Below are 10,285 nucleotides of genomic sequence, written 5' to 3' on the forward strand. Positions count from 1 at the left end.
TAACATAAAATCTTAATATTCTAAGATTATTCTAAGCAATCTGTTAAATATAAACCTGTCTCACATGATTGATGAGAAATTACCATATTTCTTTATTTTTTTTATTTATAGTGTATTGATTATTGCTATTGATAAATTGGATTTTAACCAAACTCTGAAGTTTTAAAGAATATAAGATATTCAACTACATAAACTTAATTAACGAAACATGAAAATCTTTATATAATAAATTTAGTCTTACATTATTTAATTCTGTGATGTTTGTAAATTCCTTTGTTATTCATTCCTTTTAATTATTCTTTTTTGCCCTATTCCTCTTTTTTTTTTTTTTTTGCTTCCTTTCTCAAAAACCACAATATTAACACTATGGTGCGGCGGCATATTGGACTGAGGGGGTTACATCACCTTGTCCCCTGAAAATGTTATGCTCACTAATGGTTTATTTCAGGGCTCATTTTAAAATGTTGGCTTAAATAACTTTAAATGGTTCAGTGCCTAATTTTCGGAGAAGTTTCTGCTTTTGTCATGGACCTGTCTGAACCTTAAGAAACCTGTCAGAGGATGGCAGTGATTGAACGGAGGGAGAAATCTGAGAATTGCAACTGTTCCTAAAATGACTCCCAATTCCTGGTCAGCACCAGGTGGCCTCTGTCTATAGCCAGTTCTCCTTTCGGAAGGTATTCTGCAGAAAAGGTAAGTGAAGGCAGGCGGGGGGGGAGGGGTAGGAGGCATGAGATGTGGGACCTGGTGGGGCAGGAAGCAGGCATAACACCTGCGGGGACTCAGTCAGGTATGAAGTTTGTAGCGAATTGGCTTTGATGAATTGGCTGCAGTGAGTTTGCTGTGGCGAGTTGTCCCAAGTACAATAAAGTGGCTACTTGAAGAGGTCAGGAAACAACTAATAGGACTCAATATGATTTCATACCTGGTAGTAGAGTAGTAGCTTAATAATAAGTGACCAATTCCCAATAGAAGAATCACTTTTCATCAAATAGAATGATTAGAATTCCTTAAATACTTAATTATTTAGTATTAGACATAAAAACATATAATAGCAATAGCACTTAGACTTATATACCGCTTCATAGTGCTTTTACAGCCCTCTCTAAGCAGTTTACAGAGTCAGCAAATTGCCCCCAATAATCTGGGTCCTCATTTTACCCACCTCGGAAGGATGGGAGGCTGAGTCAACCTTGAGCCTGGTGAAAATTGAACTGCCAAACTGCAGCGTACATACTAATGTTTTTTGTTCTATTTTTGCTTCTCTGTGTTACGATGATGACTCATTAGTTTGCTAATGATTTATGGATTGGCATGCTGACTAATATCTCATTCAGGATATATTCTGCAGAAAGCCAGATGATTATTGAGTATTTTGTTTCTGTTAAAATTGTATAGCACTAGATTTGTAATATTTAATAACTAATATCTCATTTAGGATATAATGTATTCTGCAGAAAGCCGGATGATTGTTGAATATTCTACTTCAGCTAAAATTATATAGCACAAGTTATAAAGAAAGAAAGCAAATTATGATCTGATACAGAACAATAAAAGGTTCTAACCCATAACTGTAAAATCTGTTTTCTCAGTATCTAAGAATTTAGTAGCATGCTCTTTTGCATATTAAATAGAAATAATCCCTAATATGTAAATGTGATTATAAACTGAAATCCTACCTTGAATGTCTGGGAAATAATCCCCACTGAACTCAGTGGGACTTTCTTGAAAAGACTTTATATGCACTGTAACTAATAGGGGGTTTTCTCTTAAAAGCTGCAGTCCAGAAGCCAGAACAGCTGTCTATCATAGATCCACCCACTTAGTGTGAAATCTTTATAGAAATGTTATATTTGGAGCCTTTCATTATTTTACAATGCTAGTGTCATGCGTGAAAGAGTAACATCTGCCTGGGATATGTGATAGCAAGTTTAAATGTTAATGTATCTCTCTCTCTCTCTCTGAGAGAGAGAGAGAGAGACAGAGAGACAGAGAGAGACAGAGAAAGAGAAAGAGACAGAAAGAGAGAGGGGGAGGAAGAGACAGACAGACAGAGAGGGAGAGACAGAGACAGAGAGAAATGCCCTCATTTAAATAAAAAAATTGTTAAACATCCCAAATCACCTTTGGGTGCAATCCATTTGTTCAAAAGGTATATTTCTGCTGTTGGTTTTTTTTGTCTAAAAATTCTAAATTAAAATAGCCATTATACGAAAAGGAATAGTTAAGGAAGCACTGAAATAAACAAAGATGCAAAGTGTTTGTCCCGTTTATCATGGCTGCATCTCAAAATAAGCCAGGATATACATAAAAATCATATCTACCATGTTTCCCTGAAAATAAGACCCTGACTTATATTTTTGAACCCTGAAATAAGCGCTTGGCCTTATTTTCGGGGAGGTCTTATTATTTTGTGGCACGTGAAGCAAGATCGGGCTCTTCTTGCCATCTTACCTGATTTCCAGCTCTGTCTCCCTAACCCTAACCAGAGAAAATGGTGGGACCAGCTGCACATGCATTTAAATATTTTCGGGGAGGGCTTATTTTCGGGGGAGGGTTTATTTTCAGGAAAATTCGGTAGGTGAGTGTGTGTGTTTGTGTGTATTCACATAATTGCCCCTACCCCATTTTTCTGTGTAAAAGATTGAACACCAATCATGGATATTAGACAGTCTGTATTATAAATTTCGGATTCGAACCGCTGAACTGCCAACCTTTCAATCGACTTGTCATTCCTGTTACTTGTCCCAGCTTCTGCCAACCTAGCAGTTCAAAAGCACATAAAAAATGCAAGTATGTATGTGCATTAAAAGCTCTATTACTCATTTTGAATACAAGTGTGACAAACATTTCTAAGTCAAAATGTTGACTCATTTGCCAATGTATCATTCTAAGTGTGTCAGAAGAGATCCTCTGACATCCTGAGAACAACTTGACTTCAAAATGTTTTTCTGTCCTCTAGGTTCAGATGTTGCTACTAGGACTTTCTGAAACTCTTAGTAGTTTAGAACTTTAATTCAGTTTACTTTAGGACTTCACTTTAGTGTAAATTGTTTTGCCAATGTCTTTTGTGCATGTCTATGCATGCTTATGAAACACAGGAAAGGCCTTGAAATGGGTAGCATTTGACCTTTCAAGGGGATGCCACATTTCATCAGTTAAGCAGTAGATTGAGATTTTGCAAATTTTCCTTCCTGTGTTTCAGATGGTCTTATTGGATGTGGGAAAATTCACTGAAGAAAGGGTTTATGTTTGGAAGAGTGAGCACTAATGCAAACCAGGCTGCCAAAGAACTTGGTGGCTGGACACCTTCAAAGCTGAAGGTGGAGCATAAAATCACATGCTCCACCTTCAGCCGGAGCAAAAACTCAAAGAAGCAATGGAAAGTTGGAAAAGAGAATAGAATAGAATTCTTTATTGGCCAAGTGTCATTGGACACACAAGGAATTTGTCCTTGGTGCATATGCTGTCAGTGTACATAAAAGTACAGAGCCTTGGTAGTACAGTGGTCTAAAGCACCCTGTTATTAAGACCAGCTGCCTGCAATTACTGCAGATTCGAATCTCGCCAGGCTCAAGGTTGACTCAGCCTTCCATCCTTTCTAAGGTAGGTAAATTGAGGACCCAGTTGTGGGGGCAATAAGCTGACTTTGTATAAATATACAAAAGTATGAAGGCTATTGCTTAACGCATTGTAAGCCACCCTGAGTCTCCGGAGAAGGGCGGCATATAAATCAAATTAAAAAAAAAGAAAAAAAAGAAAAAAAATACATTCATCAAGAATCATAAGATACGACACTTAGTGATACTCATAGCTTACTAATAAGCAATCAAATCATACTAGGAAACAAATAAAACTATATAAATTGTAGAGATACAAGCAACAAGGTTATAGTCAGTGGTGAAATGCAGCCAGCTCTATCCGGCTCGTATGAGATGGTAGCGCTGGCAGCAGGTGGTTCGGTGAGCCAGTAGCGCCAGCAGCAGGAGGCTCCACCCCTCAAAACCAGGTACATCATCACGTCCTGGTTTTGACCTTCTGCGCATGTGCAGGAAGTTTTGTGCATGCGCAGACGACAGCACTCTCTTGAGTGAAGTGAGCACATGTGCTGACGACAGCATGTGCACGAGTGCAGCGTCCGTTTGCATGGCGTGTGCACATTAACGAGCCAGGAAAGGTAAGTGCATTTTACCTCTGGTTATAGTCATAAGTGGGAGGAGATACCATGTTTCCCTGAAAATAAGACATCCTCTGATAATAAGCCCAGTCGGGCTTTTGAGCACATGCCCTAAAATAAGCCCCCCTGAAAATAAGCCCTTCCCAAAAATATTTAAACACATGCGCAGCTGGTCCCCGCCATTTCCTCTGGTTTCCTCCATGCACCCCAAAATAATAAGACGTCCCCAAAAATAAGTCCAAGCACTTATTTTGGGGTTCAAAAAAAAAATATAAGACATGATCTTATTTTCTGGGAAACATGGTAGGTAATAGGACGGATGACTAGAATAATAGTAGTACAGTTAGTAAATAATTTGACAGTGTTGTGGAAATTGATTGTTTAGCAGAGTGATGGCATTCAGGAAAAAACTGTTCTTGTGTCTAGTTGTTCTGGTGTGCAATGCCCTATAGCATTGTTTTGAGGGTAGAAGTTGAAACAATTTATGTCCAGGATGTGAGAGGTCTGTAGATATTTTCACAGGCATCTTTTTGACTCATGCAGTATACAGTATATAGGTGTGGAGAGACCTAGACCATAGAATCATCAAGAGTTGGACATGACTGACTGGATATCATCATCATCTGCACCAGATAAGACTAAATATGGTGTTTGAACAACAACAGCAATAAAAAGAGCCCTATCCTTCATGGGTTACACCTAAACTTGACATTCAATAAGAAAATCAAATCATTTGGCTCATTTTTTTAAAAAAAGAATGGCCTTGCTAACAAATTATCCAAGGGGTTTGAGGCAACTTTCAAATACATCAACAGGAGTCACAACACTTCTTAACGGTATCTTATAGGTTTCTCATGCAAATCTGTGTCAATCTCGTTTCAGAGATTGTTCCCCTGAAATCTTTAACTTGTAGTTAAAATGTCATTAAGGAAGACTGATAAGATGAAAATCTGTGATAATGATGCTGTAATAAAAACAGCATCAAGCATAATTCTAATACATACTGTATCTATTCTCTGACTGGGAAATATTAGTTGTTTTTAAGGTAGCCTGATGGGTGAAATGCTACAACATGCTTTATTTTTTAGGAAATCTGCAATGCAATGATCATACTACAAAATAAAACTTGTTGAGCAAATTTGATTTAGTGGTTTAAGGCACCAGGCTAGAAGGCTAGGAGAGAGTGAGTTTTAGTCCTGACTTAGGCATCAAGCCAGCTGGGTGATTTTGGGCAGGTCATTCTCTCAGCCCTTTCACAATAGATCAGGTCAGAAAACATGCTACACACATCTGATTGGATATAGGCCCGTGATGGCAAACCTATGGCACGCATGCCACAGGTGGGACACGGAACCATATCTGTGGGCACGCGAGCGTTGCCCTAGCTCAGAACCAGCACGCATGTGCACGCCAGCCAGCTGATTTTCAGGCATTCTGGGCTCACCGGATGTTGGGAAACAAGCCATTTCTGGTCTCCATAGGGCCTCCATGGGAGTGGGGAAGGCCGTTTTCACCCTCCCCAGGCTCCTAGAAAGCCTCTGGAGCTTGGGGAGGGCAAAAAACAGACCTACTGGGCCCACCGGTAACGTTTTTGCCATCGTGTGCCAAAAGCAGGGGGAGCATGGGGGTGTCATGTGTGCATGCACGGGGGGCATTGAATTATGGGTGTGGGCACACACGCATATGACCCCTGTGCTCCCCTCGCTTTTGGCACCCGACGGCAAAAAGGTTAGCCATCACTGATATAGGCTATAGTTGTCGAATTTTGAAAGTTTGTCTGAGCATCTTTTTCATGCGTTTGCTGATGCCCAGGCTTTAGCTCTCTGTGGTTCCCTACAGTCCTAGCAAGAAGGCAATAGCAAGACACATCCCAAAACATTGCCAAGAAAATGGGGACTTGTCCAGGCAGCCTCCAGGACTCGAGACTGAAGAAAAGAAAAAGAGAGATATTTTTAAAATGTTAGATCTCCTTTTCTGTAATACAATGATAGGCAAAGCAGCGCGATGTGCCAAATAAATTGTCTGTGCATTTGGACAGAATATAAAATAATCTTAAATGGTTTTTGAATGCAATGCTGATCTTTTTCTTAACTCGGCTCTAGATCAGTGATGGCTAACCTTTTCCAGACCAAGTGCGCACCCGAATTCCCAAAATGCAATGCGTGTGCGTCCCCTGTGCATGTGCCCCACCCCTGCACATGCATGTGCAGCCCCATGCATGTGTGCATGTCCCCCTGCACATGCCCTGCCCCCACGCATGTGCCACACACCCCACACATACACCCCCACACATGCCCACACGTCCCCCACATGCATCCTGCCCCCCAAGCATGATCAGCAGAGACCTGACGACCAGCTGGCAGGCCTGCATGCATGCACCCATGGCAGGCACGCATGCACGCATGGCACAGCTGAACTGGCTCGCGTGCTCAGAGAGAGGGCGCTGTGGCATGTGTACCATAGGTTCGCCATCACAGCTCTAGCCTAACCAGAGTTGTAAGCCAAGAATCAGGATCCCAGCCAGCCCCTGAAGATGATACTTGAATCCTAAGGGGTCCTTTAACATTTCCTTCTATGCTATTTTCTATCCAGTATCAAGCTGAAGATTTAGTTCTACCATTATCTGATCTTTCCAAAACATCTGCAGTTTCTCAGTCGCCAAAATGTTTTTCAATCTTTGGAGTCAATAACCTGGAAGAAGAACAGGTCACTTGGTCCTACCAGCTTTCTTCAGATATCAGTTGATGATAGGAAGGTCCTAGAATAAATGTGGTTCTGGTAGTGAGCCAGGGAACTGAAGTGCTTTGTCAAAATTCATATTTGTTCTTGCTTCTCCCACTTACTTTGAATACCCATCCATAGCTCACTTCTTCAAGGTCTTCAATCAAAATAAAACTATTTGTGTATTTGATAATCATGAAGGGACTTTGAAGATACAATTTCTTCTAGCTGATTTCCATCATTGAATAGCGAATGCTGAAAGCAACATCAAATAGCTGGATTTAAGCATACCAATTCAGGTTATTTCGGATAATAATACTGCTAGAAATTTCATTATCTGCTAGTGGTGAGAACCAACAAATTGGAAGCCTAAATGGAACTTGGAAAAGCAAGTGGGAAATGAGGGATATGTGAGCCACAGATTTTGGAATAGGTGAAAAATGTATTAATGTTATATTGATAAATTCCATTCATGTCCAAAGATGTTCATTTGCAATTTCAAAAATATTTTCCCCTTGTGTTCCTGTAACTGAATCTCTTGCTTGGATGCCCGCTTGACACAAAGCTCATCTGAAGTTGATGTTTTTGCCTCATGTTCTATACACACATATGAAAGCTGGATGACTCAAGAGAATTATTTTAGTGGTTTTAAAAACTGCTTGCCAGAGCATCTGCCTAAACATTTCCATGATACAGTCTTTTGATTGCCAGAATGCTGTTTTTGAAAAAGCTAATTCATTTCTAAGATTGTCAGATCTGTTAAAATGCTTGCTTTCAAAACCTGACAGTACCATTGTTACAGGACCAAGACATTGTTACAGGGATGGGTTCTACTCACCTTTACTACCAGTTCGCAACAGGGCCGTGCATGCGCAGAAGCGTTCTGATGATGTCGGGGTCGGTGGGCGGAGCCTCCCTCTGGTTTTACTACCAGTTCTATAGAACCGGTCCGAACTGGGGCAACCCACCACTGGACCAAGTTTAAACAAATTTCTTTCAATCCCAGTTTTGATATTCATTTCCCCCCATAAAAATATGGTAGTGTGATTACAATATTATACTAGGAGCAGAAAGATTCCGGTTCTAGTCCAATCTTAGCAACTATTTCCTAGTTTATCTTACCTTAAATAATAGTTATTTAAAAGAATAGTTGTGGGTAAAAAAAAAAATAGGAGTGTTACATAAAAGTTCAAAAGTGAACTTTTGAACAAAATGCTGAATATAAATCTAATAATTAAACATGGATGCATGGATGCATCCATGGATGGATGCATGGATGCATCCATGGATGGATGCATGGATGAAGGATGAGAAATCCAGAAAATCATTTTTAAAAGTTACTGTATTTTTCAGAGTATAAGACGCACTGGAGTATAAAACACACCTTAGTTTTTGGGGAGGAAAATAAGAAAAAAGCTGATTGGCAGGTGGATCGGCCTCCCAGAATACCCCCAATCAGCTGTTCCCAGAGGTGAATTTTAGCAACAGGTTCCTTGGTTGTGAGCTCTATGCCTTGCTTTTTTTTTGCTTTTTTTTTCTGCCTCTGAAACTTCTGAAACAGAGTTTCAGAAAAAAAGCCTCTGAAACTCTGTTTGGAGGCTTCTTTTCTGAAGCTCTGTATGGGGGCTTCTTTTCTGAAGCTTCATTTCTGATGCTTTTTTCAGCCTCTAAAACTTCCCTTTGAGAAGCTGGGCGGGGCTACATTCGGAGTATAAGACGCACCCAGATTTTCACCCTCTTTTTGAGGGGGGGAAAAGGTGCATCTTATACTCTGAAAAATATGGTATGCTTTCAATGTCCTGTCTCAATTCCTGGAAGCTGAGTGATCTGGATGGTGAAAAACCAATTTTGACTTAATCCTACAAAGACTGAGTGGTTGTGAATATTAGGACTCCCCAGATCCAGGAATTTTCCAATCTTTTATCTTGGATAGGGTTGTTCTTCCCCAGTCGTCGCTCCTTACCACTCTGAGCCCTTCACGCCCGACTCCGCCGGCACCTTCTTCTGATGACAACTTCACATATGTAGGAAAAGGTATATTAATCCAATTTCGACACTGCCGACACTGCCGCCTCCAATCTTCCTCGCCTCCGTCTCGTTGCTGGCTACCGCAGCCTCAGGTCCGCCATTGAATGTCCTAGTCACACGCGTTGGATTGACAGACCCGCCCGGTCTTGCGATAAGCATTTGCAAGTCGCTTTATCGCTCCCCTGGCTCTCTCTAACGTCCGCGAGGCTCTCCAGGCTCCGCGCCCGAAAAGGGTCCCCAAAACATGGTGACTAATAGCACTGAGAGTAGCGGTCACTCTCTCAGCACCATGTTGCCGCGAGTCGCCAACCCTCATTATGGCAGCTGATCTGATTGGATTAGATAATTTTCAACTCTTCCCTTCCAACTCTTATTATTTTATATTCTATGATATAGTTTCCAGCTGTGCACCTCCCTGGATCAGGAAGCTCTTATAGACACTCATGCCTAGCTTCCCAACTGCACTGACCAAAATTATTTCCACTTGGCTTACATCATCTGATATCTTAAACACAGTATTAAAATACAAATCAAATAAATGGATAAAATGCCTGAATCAACTGAGAAACTCTTCAGTAAATTAAAACTCCCAAATAAGATGTTTAATATATGCCAGGGATTACATAGAAAATCGTGCCCAGACCATCAAGTAAATGAGAAGAGTTCCTAAGGTGTAGCTATAGATGTTCACCATAACCTGAAATCTTTCACAAAGTTTCTTTTAAAGCCATCAGTTTAGGAACTGTTCAATATGATTATTCTATAACAATCAAAGGTCATCAGCATACAGAAGGATTTTATTTGTTTAATTAGCTTCTGTAGTGGGAGATGCTCGATCAGGGATAGAAAACTCTCAAATCAGAATCCCCGTCTCAGTCCTGAGTGGTTGGTAACGTAGCAACAGGCTGCAGCTTTTCATTATCATCATAATTTGCTACCTTACCTTTGGAAATGTCCAAAGATGACATTTCAGTCAGGCCAAGCTGGTCCATAAACTAGCTGAAGTATGAAGCTTTCTCTCTAAAGGAGAGAATGAACTTTGAACAGACCCATCAGACAATACATAACAACCTGTAATGCTGCTAATATTTTAAGTGAAAGAAGGGGTAAAATATAATCATGCTTAAAAACAGTAATTATGAAGCCAGCAGGATTGCTGCAAAATTAGGCCAATTCACTCATCCCACATTTACAAACAAAGCAACAGGAGTCTTCCCCCCCACTTCTATTGTATTTCATGAAGGAAAATGCGAAAAATGAAATGGAAAAAATTACACAAAAACCTCAAGTGACAAGAAATAAAGAACATTTAGGTTAGGGGATAGTTTAGAAATCACAGTACAAGTCAAAAGAAAAAGA

The sequence above is a fragment of the Pituophis catenifer genome, unplaced genomic scaffold (genome assembly GCF_029215685.1).
Source record: "Pituophis catenifer annectens isolate HBS135680 unplaced genomic scaffold, rPitCat1.0.hap2 SCAF_7, whole genome shotgun sequence".
NCBI classification, from domain to species: Eukaryota; Metazoa; Chordata; class Lepidosauria; order Squamata; family Colubridae; genus Pituophis; species Pituophis catenifer.